We start from the raw sequence: 26,778 nt of genomic DNA, 5'->3' as shown, positions 1-26,778 counted from the left end.
CAGAAATATAGATCAATGGAACAGGATAGAAAGTCCAGAGATAAACCCAAGCACCTATGGTCACCCAATCTATGACAAAGGAGGCAACAATATACAATGGAGAAAAGACAGTCTTTTTAATAAGTGGTGCTAGGAAAACTGGACAGCTACATGTAAACAAATGAAATTAGAACACTCCTTAACACCATATACAAAATAAATTCAAAATGGATTAAAGACCTAAATGTAAGATTGAATACTATAAAACTCTTAGAGGAAAACATAGGCAGAACACTCTGACATAAATCATAGCAAGATCTTTTTGACCCACCTCCTAGAGTAATGAAAATAAAAACAAAAATAAATAAATGTGATCTAATTAAACTTAAAAGATTTTGCACAGCAAGGGATACCATAAACAAAATGAAAAGACAACCCTCAGAATGGGAGAAAATATTTGCAATATTAGCAAGTGAAACAACTGACAAGGGCTTAATCTCTAAAATATACAAACAGCTCATGAAGCTCAATAGAAAAAAAGCAAAAACAAAAACAACCAAATCAAAAAATAGGCAGGAGATCTAAATAGACATTTCTTCAAAGAAGACATACAGATAGCCAAAAAGCACATGAAAAGTTCCTCAACATCACTAACTATTAGAGAAATGCAAATCAAAACTACAACGAGGTATCACCTCACACCTTTCAGAATGGCCATCATCAAAAAAAATTTACAAACAATATATGCTGGAGAGGGTGTGGAGAAAAGGGAACCCTCCTACACTGTTGGTGGGAAGTAAATTGGTACAACCACTATAAGAACAGTATGGAGGTTCCTTAAGAAACTAAAAATAGAGCTACCATATGATCCAGCTATCTCACTCATGGACATATATCCAGAGAAAATCATAATTTAATAAGATACATGCACCCAAATGTTCATTGCAGCACTATTTACAATACATGCACCCAAATGTTCATTGCAGCACTATTTACAATAGCTAGGTCAACCTGTCTATTGACAGAGGAATGGATAAAGAAGATGTGGTACATATATACTGTGGAATATTACTCAGCCATAAAAAAGGATGAAATAATGCCTTTTACAGCAACATGGATGGACCTAGAAATTGTTATACTGAGTGAAGTCAGAGAAAGACAAATATGGTATTGCTTATATGAGGAACATATTGTTTTACAAGACTTAAAGATGCTTTAAGGAGCACAACACACTGACCGTCCAAAAGATGAAGGTAGAACTCTTTGTTACTTATGGCTGTGAATGACAGAAAGGTGCCTTACAGGGCCGCACAATCTGGGAACATGATAACAGTGAGCTAGAAATATAAGGGGCAGCTGATCCATGGCAAGTGAGGTAGGGTTAGCTAGATTTCAAGGGCTTCCTACCATTTAGCTAATTTGAATAATTTCTCTGGCTCTCAGCCATAGAGGCTGTCTCCAGTTGTCTGGTACCTGGCCCAGTGGTAACTGGAGATCTTGTATGGTGGCTGGAAGTGTGAGACACTGATAAAAGAAGTGGTTGAGTGTGGACTGTTGTAATTAGCTGCTCAAGGAGAACTTACTAGCCTCAAAACTAGGTCAAGACAGCATTTCAAGAAAAAGCTTTATTACACATATGAAGAAAGACAAGATTGAAGAATGCATCTGACATGTGCCCTGGATGGACAGGGCAAGGGATATAACACACACGCACACAAAATTGCCAAGCTTATAATAACTGACATTATTTCCAGGCACTGTTTTGAGCATTATGCATGTGTTGTTTCAATCTTTCCCATCACATGCTACAATATTTGAAGTTTACAGATGAGGAATCTGAGGCACAGGACCTTAAGTTATATGCTCCAGAACCTAAAGTTCCTATGTTGGAAACAGAGGAGCCAAGGCAGTGTTAATCTTAGAGCTCAGGCTCTTAAGTCCTTCTCTCTTAGCCATGCCCACTAAATGCTGATTGTCTTGCTGAGATGGAATTTATTAAAGCTATAAAGATGTAATTATATCCATGCACAGAACGGTGTTATTTCTCCCAGAAATGCTAAGTGACCCAGATGTAAGAAAGAAATTGAGGTTTATAGGGCAAATCACTGCCAGTAAAAGGATATAGATATTGTGAGTTAGGGTGTAAGGGGTCCAAATAAATAACACATGCTTCATAACTCAAGAATGGAGCAAATTGAGAAAAAGGTGCAGGAGTATGAATAATAAAAACAAATTCTCACATTAATTCCTATGAAAGGTGATTACAGAACATGGCTTTCCTTCTGCAACCAACAAAATTGCTAATTCCTCATCCCTGAGTTAGATATACTTACCTGTCACCGGAACAGCGGATTAACTAGTTGTTTGTCTTTCCCTTCAAGGGCAGGCTTCTTTCCATATGACAGAGAGTAGGTAATTATGCAAGATCTATATAAATAGGCTTGCTCCCAAAAGGGAAGCAGCTGAGGTAAGCATGCTCAGTGTTTTCTCTTAAATATATCTCAAAGATTATATTATCTTAAGTTATCTCAAAGATAATTTACTCTCCTTCCCTATGTAAAGATGTGTGAAGAATAGAGAGAGAGCCAGAGATGTTAGTTTAGTAGAAGACAATGCATGGAGACAGAAGGAGTAGAAAGCAGCTGCCTTCCTCATTCTTACCCCCTTGCAATTTTGAGCTCAGGGGAAGTGATTGATCAAGGAGTTTAGCTTATTGGGGAAGAAAGTGAGGTCAGGCTTGGAATACAGATTGAGAGAAAAGGATGAGTTTGAGTGACTAGAAGTTCCTGAGGCTAGGGGAGGGGAGGGTAATAGGGATATATTCTAGTTCACTAGAAGGTAGGAGGTGGTGGTGGAGATAGTTGTGAAAAGTTGTTTTTGTTGTTGTTGTCGTGTGTGTGTGTGTGTTTTGTTTTTTTTTTAAAATTGATACTAAGGACATGAGCAGAAAAGGTAAGAAGTTTTCATCTTGAGTGCTAACCCTAGCTGGCTGATATGGTCACTTAAAACAGTATCTTGAAAGAATTGAAAAACCATTTTCAGATTGTGTTTAAAAAAATGCTAACACTGATTTTTGTGGTCATGCACAGCTATGGAAGGAGAAGTAGAGGTTTGTATGCTGAATGTTTGTTATTCAGTGTAAAAGCAGGAGTAAGGTTTGAAGTGAAATGTAGATGAATTTTTTTTGGTAAAAAGGGAAATAATCTATGTTCTTTGTTAATGGGTTATTCACTTCAATGAATTTTCTCAAAATATTTCAAAAGTAGAGTGGAATGGATAATTATAAAACCAAAGACAAAATCCACAATAAATGCATAGAGTAATTTAATAGGTTAAAAAATGGTAATTTTTCCAGAAGGAGAAGACTGGCCAAAAGCCACGAAGAGACATTAGGACAATGCAGATATTTTCTACTCTTTGCCCCTGAGATAGAATGGACTATTGTCAAAATATTTACTGCCCCTTCCTACTGACCCCTGCTTATTGGAGACTTAAATTCCGTTTGCTAATGTGACTGGCTTTACCCAATTAGTCATGAATAGAAGAGCTGCCGTGTCAGTCTTCCAGGAGACAGCATATCTCAGGTAGGGGAAGCACCTTCAATAATGTCAATAAATATGAGAGAAATAAAGATGTGAGAAAATAGAGCCATAGTTGTACCACAATAGACATTCATTTTTATTGGTTTTAAGTCAGTTATTTGTTACTTCATCATTACTTCGACTAAGATATCAAACATAGTGCCTATACCTGGCACCATGAGTTTGAGAAGCTTTAATGCAGCGATTTCCTTCACACAGAGGAGAATGATAATTAAGTTGATTATAACTCATGCTTTGCTTCAAGTATTGTACAGATAACTGATGCTAATGAGGATCAACATAGTTATTCCTCAGTGACCATCAGGAGTCTAATTCTAGTTATTCCATGGCTAATAATATTAATGTGGAAAGTTAAGCAGATGAACTTATTAAGCATATTGAAAACTCAGCAATCGTTTCTAAATAGATGAATACCGCAATGTGCTAATTCATCAAGACTTTCATTTTGGTAAGTTTAATTAAGCACTCTTTCACTCAAAATACACACAATTTCATTTACTCTTACATTTTCTGAAGCACAATGCAAATGAACTTTTTTTATGAAGTGAGGTCTAATAAATTACTTTGCTAAGTGTTTCTTTGCTTTTCACACCTAACAGATGCTTCAGTTTAAAAATGTCCATTTTACTCAAAGAGAAAAAAAATTGTCACTCATGATTAGAGTATACTTAAATTTTATAAAGCTCTCAATTGATCCACAAATCACATTCTGTGTTACTCTTCAAAATACAAAAGAAATGGATAAAAGCTGTGAAGTACATATACAAGTGGAAGTAATGGCAGAGACAGAAAAGAGCATGAAGTAGAAAAACAAAATAATGTAAAAGCAATTGTATGTGGGAATTGAGTAAATATAAACTATTTTTTCATTTATAAGGCTTGGCTTAATGGATTCTTTGTTGAATATAGTTTGAAGGGCTACTTGGATTACCTTTTGCTGTTTATTTTCTCCATCTTTAAATCATGCAAAGATAGTAGTCTATGCAGAGTACTTAAATCTTTTCTGGAAAAGACGCAGTTTTCAACAAATAATTGTTTTCTAAAATAGAAATTTATATCTACTTTTTTAGTGCTTTCATGTTGTATTTCAATTTGCTTGTGTATCTGTTTTTTTCTATCAGACCGCACAACTAGACCAAAACAGAAGATGTTTCACAAGTATGCTTGTGTTCTCAGGGTTTAACACCATGTGAAGCACATGGTAGATGTTTATTAAATGTTTCTGAGAGCTTTCTAAGATCTCTCAGCTTTTCTGAACATCTGAGGTAATAGGATTCATTTGACTTTGTTTTGATTTTGACAGCTTTGAATGAGCTTGAAGTGGTAAATAAGCCAGTAATTGGAAAGTTCAAACTCTGTCAAGCATATGACTATAATTGTTTATATCTTTTCAATATAATAATAAAAAAACTCAAACATTTTTTCATGGGTTGCTATTCCCTTATCAGTATATTTGATTAATTTTATCACTGGTATATCCTAATTTTCAATCCATTATTTCATAAAGTAACTTCAAGTCTTTGAAAATAAACAGATTAGGAGTTTTTAACTAATAAATGCATTAGATAAGATACATTTTGTTTGCTAATTTGCTTGTTTGCTAATTTTTCATGGAGAGACTAAAATCACCCTTGGTTTTCATAATGAAAATTATTTTATTTGAGAAAAGATGAAGCTCACTTAGAGATTTCTTTGTCTTCCCCATCACTAACACATGGATCTATTGAATGTAAAATTGGTAATTATAGTAGAAGACTGAAATATTTAAGTATCGCCATATTTAAGGCAAGATAATAGGAATATCATAAGTATGTGCCACAAAAAAAACCACTACATAATAATCCTGTAAAGGATACTTTTTAAGCATGAATACAAAGCTGATGATTTCTGGTAAAGATCAAAGTGACTGGCTTTGAAAATGGTGGAAGGATTGGACATGGTGAAGTTTAAAGAATTTTCATGATATGCTTCATAATAAACATGTTCAAATAAATTCTAAATAAAACTTAGAGTTATGAAAGAAGAAGAAACATTCTTGAAATGATCCCATGTAAACCTGACTTGAGTAACAGCAGAATCTTCAATAATGTTTTAATCTGGAAAATTTGGGAAAACAGATTTTTGGAAAAGCTTAGGACGTGGAAAAACTGAGGAGTCTCTCTAGATTCTTAATTCTGACTGCATATTAGATCATATCAAGTGAACAAAACAAAGGAACAAAGTTTTCCTATTTTTGAAGACATTTCACTACATACATACACAAACACACACACAAACCTATACATATACACACACAGTGCCACATACAAATGCTATGTTTGTGTAAATGTACAAGTACATATTTGCACAAATAGATGTGTTTATTTGAAAACGCATATCCATGTGTGTGTGTATAGGTGAATATCTAAATACACGAAGTATGGCACATGTATGTGTGTGATCTCTAAGCTGAATAAATATCCTGAATAATAAAAGATAAAAGCAACTTATCCTTTAATGTCACCATTTTGATCCCCTTTCTTAATTCAAATATACTTTTCCAAAGGGCATTTTCAATTATTTTTAAGTAAATTAGCAGCTCCATTTAAAGCACTTTCTCACACACTGAGGTATTCCAAAGTGTGAATATAAAATTTCAAATGTAAATCTGATGGAATGTCTAAACTCTCCTTTGAATTGTTCAGTTCCTCCCTTGTCTTTGTAGTGGTACATCCCAATGTCTTCCTGTTACATATAATGTTTTCTATAATCACAATTTACTAAAAGCTTAAAATCTGACATTTTGTGCTCCATTTGAAAAATACTTGATTAAATATTTCAAACTGATATGGAACATTATGTAACTACAATTTAAAGGATTTACTGTCAAAAGTCCCAATACCATTTTAGGACACTTAGTCTGATTTTAAATGTATCTTTTGAAGGGCTCAAAAGCATTTCTAAAATCCAATGAATGATGAATGATATAGAAAGTATTACCACCATGCAGATGTTACCATTTAACGTTCAACATCACCTTTTAACAAAACTATATTTCAGTAAATCTATCAGTGTTTAAATACAACTTCAGTTTGTATTTTGATTTTAGAATTTCAGAGCACTTTTGGAAATAATTATAAATAGAGCTCATATTACAATATATTACAAATTATATCTGTCTGGTTTCTTAATTAAGAACTTTTTCAACACAATGCTTTGCCCTGTCAAATTTTAGAACTTTAATATAATAAATAATTTTATCTTCAATATTGAACTTTTAAATCTGAAGTTATAGGAGCTTTCCCAGTTATTTCTGTGCTTCATCTTTAACAAACAATTTTCAGAAGCTTTATATCCATTTAATTAGTTCAATACAACAAATATAAACCACTCTTCCAATTAACGTTAAGTGATTTTCTCTTTGGAGAATCTGATATCACCAATATAAAAATCAGAATTTATCTGCTTGCAAATTCTCCTTTTGTAAATAGAGCCAACACATTAAAAGTCGTTGTTTCATGTTTTATATGTGCAGAGGAAAACTTAGATTTGAAAATAATGTAGAAGAAGGGTCACTTTATTTAAATAAACTGTATCATTGCATGGAATGACATTGTAAATGCACCTTCTGCCACTGCATATAGTTAACATCAACTCTGGAGAGGGCCAGTCTTCCTAAATTAACCATTAACTTCTGAAGTAAATGCTGATGTTTCTTTAACAGATTTATCTCTTCTGATTTTATGCAGTTGGGGTAACACCAAGCTTTCTATTATGGATGAACTGAACTCTCTTGAAAAATGGACAATTTAGTACGTATTTTTAAATTAAACACGCACTTTTGTTTTAGTTCACTGATGCAGAGAACAGTTATAAACATTTTTTAGACTTACAGCACAGTATGTACATAAAGCACTATAACACACATATTCAGTCTACTCTCCACTGGGTCCCTGACACTAGTTCTCAGTCTCAGTTTCCTGCACAAATTTCTTCTACACCTAAATTACCATTCTTGTGTTCTCCACTGCCGAATGGCTGGAGGCTGTATCTACTGGAGCCCCAAAGCGGGCTGGGGGTTTGCAGTGGAAGTGGTCAGTCCTGGCAGGGTGGAATATTTTGTCATACCATTGTTTAGAATTGCTGGAGCATTATGCAATAAAAAGCAGAAAAATGAGCAATTGTTAGCGTTATTATTGTTTTAAAAATTTTCTATGTATAATGCACTCCCCTACTGGCTGCACCAGGGACAATCTGTACCTCCCCCATCTCGGTACCATTCTATGATCGTTTACTGCATCTTTTAAGTCAGTATACTGGACTCAGCACAGGTGGATGTTACAGCTAGTGTCCAGCAAGGGGCAGATGTGTTGAAGACTCCTCATGTAAGAAGGTGTTAGCTTTCCATTACTGCTGCTCTTGAAAAACTCTGCATACTATATTTAGGAAAAAGGTGTTTGCTAGGATGTATTTGAGAAAGGGCTGAGTAAAGAGAGCTGCATTTTTGATGGTCTGGTGGTCTTTCAGACTCAACCAAATTAAAATTCTACAAAATTCATGTATCTCATGGTTTCTAAATGGAGCCATGACAGACTGGAAGTACAAAGTAGACATTGGCAAAACCCCTCTAGGTTTTTAATGTGACTATTTAAAAAATTACTTTTTTAAACAAATTTAAAAATCCGTGAAAAAGATATGTAGGACAAGACCTTGGGACCACATTTTGATTAAAAAAAATAAATTGGGGATCTTTGAGCATGCTTATAAAGTCATGCTCTCAGTGTGACCCTGAGCTTGAAGTGTACAAGACAGCAAGCAGTAAGGGTCCTCAGAAGGAACAAGAAAAACTATTTTTCAGATAACTGATCAGAATCCAGAGAAAGGTGGTGATGGTGAACTCATAATTCTACTATCCTACACTCAACAAATGGACAAAAGTGGTCTGCCTTGGCATCTACTTCAGCCGACAAATTCTGGACTGACAAGACAAAGACTTGTTCAAACCCACACTCACCTTCCTTTGTGCAGTTCTGGAGCTTTTGCCTTTATAAGCTTCACTCTTCCCTTTGGTCACAGAGACTGTGATCCAAAGGTTTCTTTCTCTCTCTCTCTCCTTCTCTCCCCCCACATACCCTATTTGTCATCTATATATCATGTATGTATCTATCTATCATCTTATGCTTCACGATTTTCTCTAAGTTCATCTTTGACAATTACTCTAGGGCACCATTTCACTCAACCCAATCTCTTTGCTTTGGATCAGGTTTTCCTGTCTTGTTTGGTAATAAACTCAGATTAACTCCCACTATATCTCTGTTTTTGTTTTCCTTTTTTCAAAGCATAAATCAGAACTCTCCTAGGGAAACCAGAACCCACAGTTAATTTAGAGTTACCAACATGAGTTCTTCAACTCAGTCCACCTTCTACCTAAATTATACCTTTCTAACAATGTCAGAACCTTCTGATTTGATGAATGAGAATTCATCAAGTCCTTGTCTTCTCAAAAAACCAGCTTTTAGTTATATTGATCTTTGCCATCATTTCCTTCATTACTTTTTCATTTATTTCTGATCTGATCTTTATGATTTCTTTCCTTCTGCTAACTTTGGGGATTTTTATTCTTCTTTCTCTAATTGCTCTAGGTGTAAGGTTAGGTCGTTTATTTGAGATGTTTCTTGTTTCTTGAGGTAGGATTTTATTGCTACAAACTTCCCACTTAGCACTGCTTTTTTTGCATCCCATAGGTTTTGGGTCATCATGTATTCATGTCCTTTGTTTCTAGGTATTTTTTGATTTCCTCTTTGATTTCTTCAGTGTTGCAAATCAATCAGTGGGATAAACCATATTAACAAATCGAAGGAGAAAAACCATATGATCATCTCAATAGATGCAGAAAAAGCTTTTGACAAAATTCAACACTGATTTATGATAAAAAATCTCCAGAAAGTAGGCATAGAGGGAACCTACCTCAACATAATAAAGGCCATATATAACAAACCCACAGCGAACGTCATTCTCAATGGTGAAAACTGAAACCATTTCCACTAAGATCAGGAATAAGACAAGGTTGCCCACTCTATTATTATTCAACATAGTTTTGGAAGTTTTAGCCAAGCAGTCAGAGAAGAAAAAGAAATAAAAGGAATCCAAATCAGAAAAGAAGAAGTAAAACTGTCACTGTTTGCAGATGACATGATATTATACATAGAGAATCCTAAAGATGCTACCAGAAAACTACTAGAGCTAATTGATGAATTTGGCAAAGTAGCATGATACAAAATTAATGCACAGAAATCTAGACAAAAAAATTGCACAATTTGTATGGAAACACAAAAGACCCCAGATAGCCAAAGCAATCTTAAGAAAGAAAAACGGAGCTGGAGGAATCAGGCTCCCTGACTTCAGACTCTACTACAAAGCTACAGTAATCAAGATAGTATGGTACTGGTATAAAAACAGAAATATAGATCAGTAGAACAGGACAGAAAGCCCACAGATAAACCCATGCACATATGCTCACCTTATCTTTGATAAAGGAGGCAAGAATATACAATGGAAAAAAGACAGCCTCTCCAATAAGTGATGCTGGGAAAACTGGACAGCTACATGTAAAAGAATGAAATTAGAACACTTCTTAACACCATACACAAAAGTAAACTCAAAATGGATTAAAGACCTAAATGTAAGGCCAGACACTATAAAACTCTTAGAGAAACATAGGCAGAACACTCTCTGACATAAATCACAGCAAGATCCTCCTGACCCACCTCCTAGAGAAGTGGAAATAAAAACAAAAATAAACAAATGGGACCTGATGAAACTTAAAAGCTTTTGCACAGCAAAAGAAACCATAAACAAGATAAAAAGACAACCCTCAGAATGGGAGAAAATATTTACAAACAAAGCAACTGACAAAGGATTGATGTCTAAAATATACAAGCAGCTCATGCAGCTCAATATCAATTAAAAAAAACAACCCAATCCAAAAATGGGCAGAAGACCTAAATAGACATTTCTCCAAAGAAGATGTACAGATTGCCAACAAACACATGAAAGGATGCTCAACATCACTAATCATTAGAGAAATGCAAATCAAAACTACAATGAGATATCACCTCACACCGGTTAGAATGGCCATCGTCAAAAAATCTACAAACAATAAATGCTGGAGAGGGTGTGGAGAAAAGGGAACACTCTTGCACTGTTGCTGGGAATGTAAATTGATACAGCCACTATGGAGAACAGTATGGAGGTTCCTTAAAAAACTAAAAATAGAATTACCATATGACCCAGCAATCCCACTACTGGGCATATACCCTGAGAAAACCATAATTCAAAAAGAGTCATGTACCACAATGTTCACTGCAGCACTATTTACAATAGCCAGGACATGGAAGCAACCTAAGTGTCCATCAATGGATGAATGGATATCCAAAGAAGATGTGGCACATACATACAATGGAATATTACTCAGCTATAAAAAGAAACTAAATTGAGTTATTTGTAGTGAGGTGGATGGACCTAGAGACTGTCATACAGAGTGAAGTAAGTCAGAAAGAGAAAAACAGATACCGTATGCTATCACATATATATGAAATCTAAAAAAAAAAAGGTTCAGAAGAATCTAGGGACAGGACAGGAATAAAGACACAGAAATAGAGAATGGACTTGAGGACACGGGGAGGTGGAAGGGTAAGCTGGGATGAAGTGAGAGAGTGGCATGGACATATATACACTACCAAATGTAAAATAGATAGCTAGTGGGAAGCAGCCACATGGCACAGGGAGATCAGCTCTCTGTCCACCTAGAGGGGTGGGATAGGGATGGTGGGAGGAATACGCAAGAGGGTGGAGATATGGGGATATATGTATACGTATAGCTGACTCACTTTGTTATACAGCAGAAACTAACACACCATTGTAAAGCAGTTATACTCCAATAAAGATGTTAAAAAAAAAAAAGAATTCATCAATCCCAAATTGGTCTTTTGGAAGGTCAATTGGTGCCATAAAAAAATCACATATCAGGGGTGCAATGATTTTTTTTATATATTTGAAATATTTTGTTTTTTTTAATATTTGGGTCAAGACTAAGTATAAAAAAAGACATGCCCTTATTTATATTGAAGGAAAACCAGAAAAAAGAGGTTTATACAAAACAGTGATGGAAACAACTTAATATCTCGCCTCCAAAGTTTTCTTCCCCCTACTTATCTGCCCTGACTTTCATTTTAGCTTAGTAGCTCTCGCTCAGTCAATTAGGAGAGGGAATAAAGCTTAGACCCTTACTCAGCTGCTCAAAGCGATTCTCTATGCTCTTTAATAGCAAGTGCATCTTCATTAGTATTTATTTCTAGAATGGGAGAGAAAATCTATATAGATGCTAGAAAGCAAGCTACAGACAAAATTAAGTGAATTGAAAACTAGTGTTGAAAGGTGTAAAAATCAAGTATAAAATGACATTATTTAACGTATTAGAACCCTGACTAGCAGAATAAAAACAAGCATTTAGACCAATGTCAGCAAAAACTTCTTAATGATTATGACTTTTTAATGATGATGAGCGTATAACACTCTCTCCAGGGAAGAAATGGAAGCTAACGTTTATAAACTCTGTAGCTTAACTGGATAAAAGATAAACCACTAGACAACATCCTTTTGGGAATAATATGCATTGGCAAGTAAGATGAGATAGTCTAAAATTAAGAGTGGAAAATAAATTTATTACACTCTGTTTCTACGCTATAATTTTATATGTAAAATTAAATTGTCATTCACTTTTCTGAATGATAACAAAAATTACTTCTTTAACTATTTTTAAATGAAAAACTCAGCCAAGTTTTCCTTTCTTGGAGTTATCTGCCTAATAGCTATAGTTACACTAAATATTTTGACTTATTTTAACACTCTTAATTTCCCCATTCTCAGCTAAGGAGACACAAATGCTGGAAAGCCACCACATTTGCTGAAAGGGGGCTTGGAAGTCCTGATCCAAGTCAATTAAAAATGTACCACATGTCAATCATTAATATTTTCAGTCACATGAAAAGCAGTACCATCTACCAATTACTTTTCAATACAAAAAACAATGAATAAATTATGTCAAGATTTCCAGCAGCTTGTTGATCTCAGCAGAAGCATCTTAATTGTGTTTTTTGACTATGAACAATAAGAAATTTTCAGGGTCATTATATAAAATGAGGTTGTTTTCTTTCTAGAGAAAAGCCTTGTTGAGAATCAAGGCTAGAGTTAGGAAGGAACAGAGCATATCCCTTTGACACTTAGGGGAAAATATACTAGAAATGGTTTGTTGCCAAATTGAGAACATATGCATCATGCGATTTTGTTTTGAAAAATATCTTTGATCAGCTTGAGACCAATGTTCCCAAGAAACATGCATGTCGAGTGTGCTGTCAGAGTCCTTCCCTTCACTGAGGTATCTACAAGGGATGTGAAAAAGGAAAAAACAATCAAAACCCAGAAACATGTGGAAGTCACTTTTATTTTGTGCGATAATTTATCATGGAAGAGTTTACATTATTTTTAGTAGAGAAGATTAAGTGGTAAGCCCTCTTAAAATTTTTACTTAGCTAAGACGTTATTTCAGCTTTATGTATAACTTCTCATTAAGGGTCTTGGTATGTCTGGAAGATGGTTGAGTGAAAGTAAGCTTACTGCTCAAAACATGTTTTACAAAACAGCTAAAATTAATAACTGGATGAGCTATTCATTATTATTCAGAACACGCTGCTGGAAATTGACAATTGTTAACCCCCGACTACAAAAAACCCTACTGTGATCCACTAGTGAGTGGCATCATGTTGACTAAGGCTTATCACATACTTGAAGACTGAAAATTCTTTAAATTTACAAGTAAAACAAAATTATGCTGACCATGACAGAAAACATTAATGTGAAGTATCTTTTGTTGAAGTAGTGATTTTTGTACCAATATAGGGTCCATTGAAAATTGAAAAGTAAGTGAGCTGATCGTACTAACGTCCTAATAACCTCATTTTTTAGACATGAATTTAAACTTTTCACCAGTATATGTCAGTAAAATACTATGTAATTACAGGGATGATCCCATGGAAGTAGATTTTATCTATAACAACATTTATAAAATACAGAACACTGTATTTCTATACTCTGTTACATAAACATTTTTTGAGCCTATGTTTTTGTTCAAAAGCAAGGAAAATCTCTGCTGAGAATTTCTTTCCATTGTGAAACTTCCTATTTGATGCAATCTGTGTCCAGCACTTTTGCCATAATCACCTTTGCCACAGACATCTTTGCCACAAGCATTTTTGCTATTAACATTTTCAGAGCATAACCAATTGGCCATAAGGCAATTTTGCTGTCAAAGATTAAATAATGAAAAACAAAAGAGTGACATAAAAAAAGACACAATGAAACACGAGAAACAAATAAAATTTAAAAGACTATATTGAGAAATACAAACATATTTGAATACATTTAAAATGTGTGTAGACTCATGGGTCAAATAACTGATTTTGTGGGTTGTACCTAAGCACTTGTCTTCCAAGTCTTTCATTCACAGTTTATATATATATATATATATATATATATATATATATATATATATATATAATTTGATTCATCTCCTCGTTCAGCATCATGCTTTTTCTTTTTTGCTAAAATTTCTTTCTTCATTAAGAGAGGTATCAGTTTCCTAACACTAGGATGAATATTTGTAACTGAGCTTTGTATTCATTGTGAAAACCTCTACAATGTTGTACGTTTTGGGCATCTTGTCGCATGTTTACTGATAGATGTTCTAAAGTTCTTTGGGAAACATGGGCTCAACTCTGTGCCTTTGAGGCCCTCTACTTCATTCTCCTCCAATACAGTGTGTTTCAAAACAAGAAACCAAATGTTGGGGGAAATCATCATCATCTATCAGCTCGATAAAGCCATCAATAACACTGCTAACTGGAGGAAATGCTAATACATTTCAACCAGCTAAAACCAAACTGGCAAACTAAAAACTGTCAACCAGTTATTTTATCTTTCACGGCAAAATTGTGTTACAGCCAATTAGTTTTGGTGAACATGTTTGTGGCAAAGATGTGTATGGTGAAATCAATTTAATACATTTCCTTCATCACACAAATTATCCCTTGTGTTTTCTGTTGTTTAATATAGTGTCCATGAGGTGGGGAATAGTTCCATAATTCATGATTCATGGCATATATAATCTTAGACTACACTGTGCCCTTTTATCCACCATACTCCCAACTCTGAGCTATTTATATGAACTAAATATTGATAGTGCTTAAACTATAATCATCATGATCATTAAAATTATAGTCAGGATCTGTATGGAAAACATACTAGGTATCTATTAATTTCCATCATCAAGGAAATACAGCGAAATGTGAACTAGACCACATTAGATAGTTCTGGAATGTGTAAATTTTAAGAATTCTTCAATCTCCCAAGAATCAACAGTTCCCAAAGGTCAGTTCTGACAAAACATAAGATATATTTAGATCAAGCAATGGAGCTGGTAATGTGCTCTTTATACTTTAATCCCTTTAAACATTCAAAGCCTCCACGCAGGCAGGGCAGGATTTACTTGTTTCACCTTACACTTAGCTTTCCCACTCAGGAGCTTTAAGGTGAGACTCCCAAAAGATAACAAGAAGCTAAGATGAGCTCATTTAAATGCAACCTAGTCATTCAGGTTTAGATAATAGCCACTGCTGAGATATTTATGGTTTTCAACATTTGTTAGCATTGGTAACCAACCAGGCCCTAGCAACTGTATTAAGTCATGAGCTGACACAAGTGCAAAGTAATTTGCACAGGCTGAAAAAGGAGAGTCACAAAGAACTTTAATAATGTAAGTTTTATTTGAACTTTGCCATCACCCTAGTTTACAAAAGTTAATTCCTATCCTCAGTTTCCAAAGACAAAGATTAATTGACCCTCCTTATCTGAGTGTTCTTCGATTAGAAATGTTCTTTTCTCATCTATATCTTCCATCATAGATGGTGGTCGCTCAATAAAAAGATGTGCCCTGAACCAATGTTTCCATTTTTCAGAAGTACAATATGTGGCTACAGGTTACTGCTTTTGTAAAGCTATTACTTTTACTGTCAACATGACTGCTGCCCTAAGATGTCTCATTAGGTGGAATAAATTGAAGCAAACAAACACAACATTTGACCAAATGCCCTCCTCCCCGCAAATATCTGCTTTGGTGATTAAAAACTAAATAAATAACTTCTGTAATCAGACATTAAAAAACCCTGGAGAATGGGAGTTAACCCTAATTGTACCTCTAAGAATGTGTCATTGGATAAGACTGAAGGAGAGTAGGAGAGTAACCAGATTCCTAAATTCTTAAAACCAGAAAATGAGGAGCTCTTCCACTATGCAGTCCATTATAACACAAAAGTATAAAGAAAACGATTCAAAGATATAAAGACAAACAGAAGATTCCACATCTAAAAAAAGCAATGGGTTTATTCATGAAAGCTAGTTAAACATATCATTTGCCTGTGTGACAGATTCATTTAAATTCTAATTCCTGTGGGAACATAGATGAAAGCTTGAATTCAGCCCAAGTTTTGGCTTGTGCTGTCATTTATAAATAGGACTTTAAGTTTCTGATTTGATTTCTTATTGAGAAATGATCAAATCTCTTAAAGTACACAGCCAAAAAGAAACATCAATTTGTATAAAATATTTTGTAAATGAAAATTAGTCAAGAAGCCTTGTCTTGAGCTTATCCTGCTCAACGTTAGCATTAACCCCTACTTATTTTTAAGACCGTTCAGCATAATGAGCCAAAAATTATCTGTCTCACATATATTATAGATTTTTACTTTTTAGGATATTAAATGCACAAAAAATTTTGTTTGACATCTATCTGTATGTCATTTAGACTCTTGTATAATACTTCCTCTTCAATATTTTGAGGGAAAAAATTATCCTGAATAATTCTACCTGTTGGTCAATACTTAAGTGTTTTAGGGTTGAACTGATTCTCCCTCAAAAAAGACATGTTGAAGCCCTAATCCCCAGTACTTCAGAATGTGACCTTATTTGAAAATAAGGTCAATATAAATGCAATTAGTTAAGATGAGGACATACTGTTAAAGTGGGCTTCTAGTCCAATGTGGCTGGTGTCTGTATAAGAATATTGTTATATTCTCTGTGAAGACACAGAGAGTTAGGGAGAACAGAAAGTGATGATGGAGGCAGAGATTGGAGTTATGCAACTACAAGTCAAGGAATGCCAGGAATTACTGGTAGCACCAGGAACTAAGAAAAAGGCATGGAGTAGATTCTTCCCTATAGCCTTCCATAGAGCATGGTCCTGCTAACAACTTGATTTTAGACTTTTAGCCTCCAAAATTGAAACAAAAAATTATGTTTTTTAAAGCCACTCAGTATGTGGTACTTTGTTAAAGCAGCACCAGGAAATTAATACAAGTCAGAAAAAATAAAATTGCTTTTAATATAGAGACTATCAAGCTTAGATTTTCTTCATCTCTATCTTCTCCCTTTAATTGTACCCCTGACATTTTCCTGCATAATGGGAATAAAGTGTTACTGACTTCCCAGAGCCAAACACATAATGTAAGAGAGCCAAGCCAAATTTTGAGGCTGGAGAAAACGTCTGGTTCTCCTTACTCTAAAACACAAACCATAAGACCAAAACGCAAAACTTGACAGAAAGCTCTAAACACGAACTGGACATTTCAGTAATTGGCAAATCATTTTTGGGATAATGCCTCTAAATGCTATAAATGTGGCTGAGCAGTATAGAAGGACTGAGGAACTAACACAAGTCATAGAAGGTATGGTTTTTAAAGGCTATGTATGACGCAGGTATGGTTCAGGCAAATGACTGAACTACATAAACTATTCACATCAAATGTAGTGAATGCTGTGATTTTACATGACCTCATACCTAAAAGCAGGCTATCACAAGGTAGGTGGATAAAGAGATAGACTATAGTATAGGATCCATTATGAAAATGCAGTCATATAAATTGGGCTAACACAAAAAGAGAGGCTAAAAATTGCTTTCATTTATTCTTCCCTGTCTTGTTGATCACCAGAACTAGCTAGGAACACGGTGTAATTCTAAACGCTACTGCTGGCTAATTTTTTGATTACTTTTTGTTTCTTAATCTGTCCTTGACTAACACTGAAAATGTTCTAACCTAAACCTCTAGAAGAAAACCATTAGCAGATTCAGGTGACAGGAGACAGGCCGGTTAACTTGGAAAATTGAGAGAGCACTCATTATTTAGGAACTAATATTAAATTTCAATCTGTTTTTCATCACTTATGCACCACCAAGCCAGTCTTAGTTTTGCTGACGATGGATTCTCATCAGGGTAAGAACATCTGAAATTCCAAATACCAAGCTGGTTTATTAGCATGATACTCTTCATACTGTGGCTACCATATACCCATTTCTTCTATATTTTCCTCTATTTCCTTAGTTACCCTAACTCTACTCTTTGTGATACAGTTTATTTCGACTTTCCATCTTGTGTTTCTTAAAATCCTACTAACACTTGAGATAACATAAACACATTTTGTGATGAGTCTATGCCAAATGCCTTGCGAGGTACTTTGTAAAAAGCATCATCTCCAAATTTTGACAAATGTACAGACTCTTCTTTTCTTTCTATTTTTATAGTTATCTCTGTTCTCTAGATTTTTATTTGTTTTTCTGGTTTTGGAACATTTTGATGTCCTTATTACCTCCAACTCTTATTTCATTTGTGTGATAGTTCTGTTATTTTCTATCTTGCCTCTGTCTTCTTGCCTTAGTCAGGAGTCTCACTCAAAGTAGTCTTTCACTGTAATCTGTGAATAGTTGCTTAGGGAAAGTTCTAGAGTCTAATTAAATTTGACATTAATTTTTTTTCTAACTTTCTGAGTTGCTATAAATGAAAATGAGCACCTCATGGACTAATGGAGGTTTCTTAAGATGAAAAGTGATTCAAAACACTGAGAATCACACCAAGAATCTGACATCACACAATGTAATATAAAAATAATGAAACATAAAAGCAGAACAAAATATAAAATATTGGGCAATGTCACAAAATGAAAAACTCTAAGTAAATGCAAAAAAAACTCTTCAATTAATTATTCAGTAAGCACATTAAAAAACAAACAAACAAACAAGAAAACTACTATAAGCCAGGCACTTTCCTTAGGGCTATAAATTTTAAGAGACATGTATAAACGTTGACTTTGGGCAATCTACTGTGTGACAAAACTGATATATATGAAACAATAATACACTCTATTAAACTGGTGAGTATGCTGACTATAAAAACATTAAATGTTCAGAAAATGAAAATATCAAGTGTAGACAAGAATAGATTTGGAGTTAAGTAGTGGAATGAACCCTCCCACAAATGACAATTATATAAACAAAATAAATTATTTTCAAAAACCAACTATTTAAAGGCACCAGAAAACATCCAAGAAAAGACAGAAGCCCAAGTTTACTTTTGAAAAATTGCAAGTAGAGGGGTCAAAACTGTGAGTCTGTGGCTTTCTGGTTATGATGGTAGAAAATAATAACAAAAGCTGCAGGTTTACTGATATTGTGAGAGAAATTTGGAATGAGACCAAAAATCCAGGAATGGCAGCTAAATTATGCACACACAAAGGAGAGCCCAAGGGACCTAGTGTCATCTCCTAATTTTGTCTGTTAAACATAGGTATTACCTCCTAATTTTTATAGATGAGAGAGGAAGTTATCGTGATAAAAGCCTGTGAGCTTCCTGCTTTTTTAATTGAGTGTATTTCCCAAGCTTACACAATGTGGAATGTAAAATGCTGACTACTCACAGACTGGATATCTCAGAAGACAGATATAAACTGGAAGAACAACTGGAAATATGGAAGTCTTAGAAATATAGAGCCACAGGAGGGAAAGCCCCAAAATATGAGTAAAATATTTGAGTTTGATTCCCTGGCTGACCAACAAATTATGCAGGCATGGGAGAGGAAACTTAATTAAAACTATCAGCCATAAGAATTAATAAGCACAAAGTTATTAGAAGCTACATAACATAGGAAACAGAAAGTTTGTAGTTTAAGTCTAGGCAAGTTCACCATCTACTAGAACAAGAAAACAAAGAAAGAAACACAAGATAGAATAGAGAGTTGTTGCAAGGTATTGCCTACAATGCCCAGTTTTCATATTTCAAGGCAAATATCCTCAGATGTTTTTATCTGTTAACTAATTTGATTCTTAGAATAACCTATGGGGTTGGACTACCACCATCCATATTTTTCACATGTGGAAATGGAAAATCCACACAGCTTTCCCACCCCTCCCCCACTGGAAATTGCTAGTAAATTCTATACTATTTAGGAGAATTTAAAGACATGCAACCATAATGAATGCAGATTTGCTTAAAGCAAAATCATGTAAATTTTATTTGCCGAATAATATGAGTAACAGTTTTTATAGCTCTAAAACAAGCACATATTAACATTGGTAATATTTTTGTGATCTGAGAAGATAAATAAAATAAACATATATCAGATCTATATCTACATCTTTATATCTGTCGCTCTATACATCTATAAATCTACAGTTTTTTTTAAAAATAAATTCATTCATTTATTTATTTTTGGCTGTGTGGGGTCTTCGTTGCCGTGCGTGGGCTTTCTCTAGCTGTGGTGAGCGGGGGCTACTCTTCATTGCTGTGCGCGGGCTTCTCATTGCGGTGGCTTCTCTTGTTGCAGAGCACGGGCTCTAGGCATGTGGGCTTCAGTAGTTGTGGCTTGCGGGCTCCAGAGCACAGGCTTAGTAGTTGTGGCGCACGGGCTTAGTTGCTCGGTGGCATGTGTGATCTTCCCGGACCAGGGCTCGAACCCCTGTCCCTGCATTGGCAGGCGGATTCTTAACCACTGTGCAACCAGGGAAGTCCCAAATCTACAGTTTTAAATTACATATTTTTGCTTTCTACTTTTCTATATCTTATAATTAATATATTATAATTTATAAAATGCATGTTATAAAATATTTTTACTTTAAAAATATAGTGTTTGTTGACATATAGGATATTAATCAAGTTTCTTATACATAGTTTAATAGTTCTTATGCTGCTATTTTTAAAGTTTTGCCTGTTAAACCACATTCATTTAGAAATGGAGTTAGATTCTCTAAGATCAGAGCACAAATCAAATTAACAATTTTTGTATAAATATTAAATTATATCTGACACTTACATTCAGGAATTGGGGCTCTTAAACTTTACTCTAAATAGAAATAAGAATCACCAGTATTAATGTTAAAATTAAACTCATCATCTTTATTCTAAAAGTTTCTAATTCAATAGATGTGGGTGGGCCTTGTAAAGTGTATTTTTAACAAACTATCTCATATGAATTTTATCTCAATTCATAGTAAATAACATCTATGAAACTGTTCTTCTTTGATGCCTTAATTTTATTTATTTACAAGTCTTGTTTAAGGCCTAGATATAATTGTGGGTATTTTAGAGAAGTATGTTAAAACATTGGTCTTCAAATCAAAGTCATCTGGGGTACTGTTAAAATTATACACACTTACTAATTCCTGACAAGATAAGAAACCAGCATGGGTGTTTGCCTTCCTATGCTGAATAACCTTAGGGTTATCACAGGAGGGAAAGGGGGCTTGAGTGGATCCATGACTAAACACAAACCGTGAGAAATCCTAGGAGAGTCCAGTTTGGGAGGGAAATGACAGTTTACAATCAATGACAGTACAGTGGTCAGTAAACATAGATAAGGCCAATTTTGGGGAAGAATTTGTAAATTGTCTTGTGACATTGTGGTCCCTCTGCATTTTTAATATATAACATGAAAGCAGATGGCCTACCACCAGGTTCTCAGGGGGATGTGATGGAAGGGCAGTTAAAATGACTTCAGGTACCCCTACATACGAACCTTCAAGTTGCAAACTTTCAAAGACACAAACACGTGTTCACATGTCCAGTCATGTAAATTAGTTCATGTGGCTGGCGTATACTGTCAGATGCGTGCATCCTCTACAAGTGGTTGTGCTTTTGTGTACTTTACTGTACAGTACTGTATAGAGTACAGTAGTACAGTATCTTTATTTCAAGCTCAGGATGTTTGGAAGCAAGTGTAAAAGCAGCAGTGATGGAGCTGGTATTGCTAAGAAGAGCCAAGAGGTAACATTGGAACTTGCTGTGCAACACAAGGAGCTTACTAATGAAGACCTGATGGAACTGGAGGCCCAGAGAAAGGATGAAGAGAGACAAGAGGAAGAAGTAACCAAAGAACTGAAGAGGTTCATGACACAGGAAATGGCAAGGGGGGTTTTCTTTATTTGAGGAGGCACTGTTAGTTTTTGAGGCACAGAACCCGAACGTAGAATGGTACTCGAAGGTTGCAGCAGCTGTTCAGAATGCAATACAGTGCTACCATGTCATCTATGATGAGGAAAAAAGAGCTACTACCCTGATATCACTGGATCGTTTTTTCAAGAGAGTAGATAGAATTGAATCCAGTAAGGAACCAGAACCTGTGTCATTAATGTCAGGCATGAGTGAAATTGCAGCTTGCCCTCTGTCTCCTATTGCTGACGATCCTTCAGCTCTACCATCTCCCACCTCCTCCTCCAGTCAGTAACTCTTCTTCCCTGTTCATTCAATGCCAGCCCCTGTATGCCAGCTGTTGTATTGTACTACTGTACTTTTCAAGGTACCTGTACTGTACTGTAAGATTAAAAATAATTCCTTTATTTTTTTGTTTATTGTTTATGTATTATTTGTGTGAAAAGTATTATAAACCTATTACAGTACAGTACTATATAGCTGATTGTGTTAGTTGGATACCTAGGCTAACTTTGTTGGACTTACAAACAAATTGGACTTAATAACACACTCTCGGAACAGAACTCATTCGTATGTAGAGGACTTACCGTAGTATTATTTCTGGTCCCTATGAGTCCCCTTGTTTCAACCAAACCTCTTTCTACATCTAGGTATACACTCCTAGCTAAAATAGATGATAGTCCTAGAAAATGTGTTTATAGGGGAAAATGACAAGATGTTTAAGGAGTACCAGCATTAGTAAAGAAAGATAACAAATGGGAAAAAAAAATCTATACCAATAAGTGACACCAGTTCTAAGAAAAACATAAGAATAAACACTTGGAGTCACAAATTTTAATGAACCTGTATGAGGGATGATAGAACATTCCAATGTTATTAAAATATATAGAATACATGAATAACAAAATTAATAAACCACAACAAAAAATCTAACAATATTTAAAATGTCTCTTCACCTTGAGGACCCCATCTACCAAATTATTAGATTATTTTGATAGATGCTGGAAAATATTGGATAGGACACAATACACAAAATATAGGATGTAAGGGAAAAAATGTATAAAAAACAAGAAATATTAGAAAAAAATCCCTATGACAAAATTTTATGTAAAAATATCCAATAAGAAACATTTTTAATGGAGAAATTTTAAGCAATCCTTCTAAAAAGACGTACACAAGACAAAGAAGCCCTTCTTTACTGATACTGTCCAACACAGTTGTAGATGTCCTGACTAACATATTAAGATAAGAAATAGACTAGGATGTGTAAAGAACAAAATGGAACACAGCACAGTGTTATTATTTACAAATAATAACATAACGGTATACTAAAAAACAGATGAATCAATTGACAAATGTTTGAAATAACAGAAGAGATTTCAGGAGGTCAATACACAAAAATCCATAGCTTTCATATATACCAGCAATAACCAATTAGAAACAGGAAAAGAAACCTAAAAATTATACATAGTAGGAAAAAATTTATAAATTATCTTGAAATTAAATTTGTGTAAGAAAAATTAAAACACGAAGTAAAATATACTAAAAAATCTGATTATATAGAGTTGTATACCATCTTTTTAGATAATGAAAATAATATTGTAAAAAAGAGAAAATAATATTTAAACATAAAAATTGATAAATCTGAAAACTTTAAAATTTGTAAATTTGAAAATTCACATTAAATAGTTCAATTCATAAAAGGATACTAGACCAAATTAACTAATTGATAACAAGTTCAAAAAAATATTTGCAGAATATAAAATAAGCAAGGGATTAATATCTGAAATACTATGGAGCTCCCACTCCAGTGAGGGGGTACAGGAAATGAAGATAAAAAGCAAGAAAAAAATGGGCATTAGGAATATGAAATATACAGAACAGGGAATGTTAATTGCTAATAAATATAGACAAACGTGGTGCTTCATATAGAAATAAATGCAAATTAGTATGATAATAAAATAACTATATTTATAGGACACTATAATTTAAATTAAAACACTACCTACACATATTCTTTTTCAGGATTCATCAGTAACTAAATATACATGTGGAAAGAAGTATAGTGCATACCCTACAGTAAGTATGTATGGGGGATTTAAAACATCAAAATTTGAATGGGAGAGGTAGGGAAAATGTAATTTAAAAAGGAGCTTTATCTGGACGAATCATGATAGTAAGCCATAATCAGAGAAGGATGACTATCTCAGTGTGTCTGTGTGTGTGTTTTAATTCCTGAGGTCCTTAAAACAAAAAATAAAACTGTAAATTAAAATACAGAGAATCAAGTCCAGATCTACTTAAGTAGAGGGTCCAAGAATGAGGATCTTTAATCTATATTTACCATAAATAATAAACATATTTCTATACACCAAGAAAAATAACTTGGAAAATAACATTTCAAAAATACTTATGGAAGGCAGTCATTTAATTTTTTTAAAGTTAGGAAGTCTTTAGAATGTATATAAAATATTAGAATTATAAGTAAATTTAACAGTGTTATTGGATCAAGGTCTATACATAAGAATCAAATTTATTTCTATAAGCTAGCAAGAATCAACTTGAAAACAAAATTTAAAATAGGTATGAAAAATCACACATTGAATTAAGATTCAGGAAGATTTTAAACAGAGGAATTTAAAACTTGTAAATATGTCTTCTGCTGAATTTTCTGAAACTTAGTAGATATCTCCTAGCACTAAACTGAATGAAAGATCACTGATTTCAAGAATAAATAATTTATCTTCAGAAACTGTTAGACCTTGACTTTCGTATGTTTTCAGCTTCAATTCATTCTCTTAATAGCATTTTAAAGCAATCAGTTATCTTGATATGTGTAGTAATATTGACTACTATGAACTGAGTGAGCAATGTCTCTGCCTCTCCATAATTACATATCATATGTCGAATTCCAGAAGCAAGATTTCAGCTTCAAATAACCTAAATGAAATGTTGACTAGATAGATGCATTTTGCTGTTGGAGTGTACATTTCTTGTTCTCCAGGAGTGAAACTACGGAGATTTATTCCATCTTACAAATGATTCTGGGGAAAAGGAGAGTAGGAACTGGTAGATGTAGCATAACAAAACTGATCAAATATTAGGTGAATGACCACTACAGAAAAACATAATTCTAACTATTTTGGTATATTACTCCTCATAGTAGTTCTCAAAAATTCACAACAATATTGATTTTCCACTTTGGGCGAGTCAGAGCTGATTGGAAAAGTTACAATCAAAGAGAGAAATATACTCTGCAAGTACTCAGATTCAATTAAAAGATTCAAACTTGTGAGTTTGGATATAACATTGGCAATATTGAGAGTTCTAAAATATGCCTTCTTCAAACTGCAAATAACCTTTCTCTGTACCATGCTACTTTTCCTCACCTATGCTAATTTATATTGGGCCATTAATTCAAATACTTTATTTCAAATTATGTAATATTCTGTACTAAATGCAATTTTGAGGGATCATTAAAAATATTTGATTCAATGGAGTAAACTGCTTCTTTCTGAACATATGGGTAGGGGTTAGAAAAACACATGTACAACAGAGAAGACCAAGTATACTGCTATTACGTGTTAATGTTAGGGCTCATATTCTCTGAAATTTCATAGCCTGATCCCTGTCTATTTTCTTATGATTCTAAATAATGGGGCTGCTTAACCTAATCCAATAGAGTCTCCAGATGTATGTATATTCTTTACTCTCAGTGTTCAGACTCCAATTTTCAAAGCCCAGTCAACAGTTTGTCATTTTCTTCCCAAGGATAATTTATAGCAGGGATATTCATTGTCTTCAAGGAAAACATTCTGTCTTACCATAGAATATGTTTCACCCCCATGTTCCAGCATAGTTCTCAGAGTCTGACTTACTTAAGCTTAAATACCACATGTTGGACTCCAAGAATCCAGCCCAAAACAGACTATAACAAAACTAGTCTCATTAAAACTTAGCCTTGGGCTTCCCTGCTGGCGCGGTGGTTGAGAGTCTGCCTGCTGATGCAGGGGACGCAGGTTCGTGCCCCAGTCTGGGAAGATTCCACATGCTGCAGAGCGGCTGGGCCTGTGAGCCATGGCCACTGAGCCTGCACGTCTGGAGCCTGTGCTCCGCAATGGGAGAGGCCACAACAGTGAGAGGCCTGCAAAAACTTAGCCTTGTATAAATCCTGGAATAACAAGACCTCATACCTCCTAAGATAACTGTTTGTAAACCCCCAAATTTTAGGGACCTTCAACTGTAAATCCATGTTTTGGAATGTAAAATAATGAAAAAAATTAACACTGCTAATTATGCACTCAATTTACATTATAAGCTGAATTCTTAACTTCTAATTCTAAAGCATGTACTTTCAGATTAATGAATTGGTCAGTTTACGCCAAGAAAATTGCAGTTGTATTTTCATTACATTTCTGTAACAACGGCCTACTATGGTACTTTAGAATTTTGCTTTTGGGACCTTCGGTTCAAGATGACAGAGTAGAAGGACATGCGCTCACTCCCTCTTGCAAGAGCACCGGAATCACAACTAACTGCTGAACAATCATCGACAGGAAGACACTGGAACTTACCAAAAAAACCCCCACATCCAAAGGCAAAGGAGAAGCCACAGTGAGACAGTAGGAGGGGCACAATCACAATAAAATCGAATCCCATAACCACTGGGTGGGTGACTCATAAACTGGAGAACAATTATTCCACAGAAGTCCATCCACTGGAATGTTCTGAGCCCCATGTCAGGCTTCCCAACCTGGGGGTCTGGCAATAGGAGGAGGAATTCCCAGAGAATCAGACTTTGAAGGCTAGTGGGATTTGATTGCAGGACTTTGACAGGACTTGGGGAAACAGAG

Source organism: Globicephala melas, chromosome 10 (assembly GCF_963455315.2).
Source record: "Globicephala melas chromosome 10, mGloMel1.2, whole genome shotgun sequence".
Lineage (NCBI taxonomy): Eukaryota > Metazoa > Chordata > Mammalia > Artiodactyla > Delphinidae > Globicephala > Globicephala melas.
The sequence above is the reverse complement of the archived record's forward strand: the minus strand, read 5'-3'. Positions refer to the sequence as shown.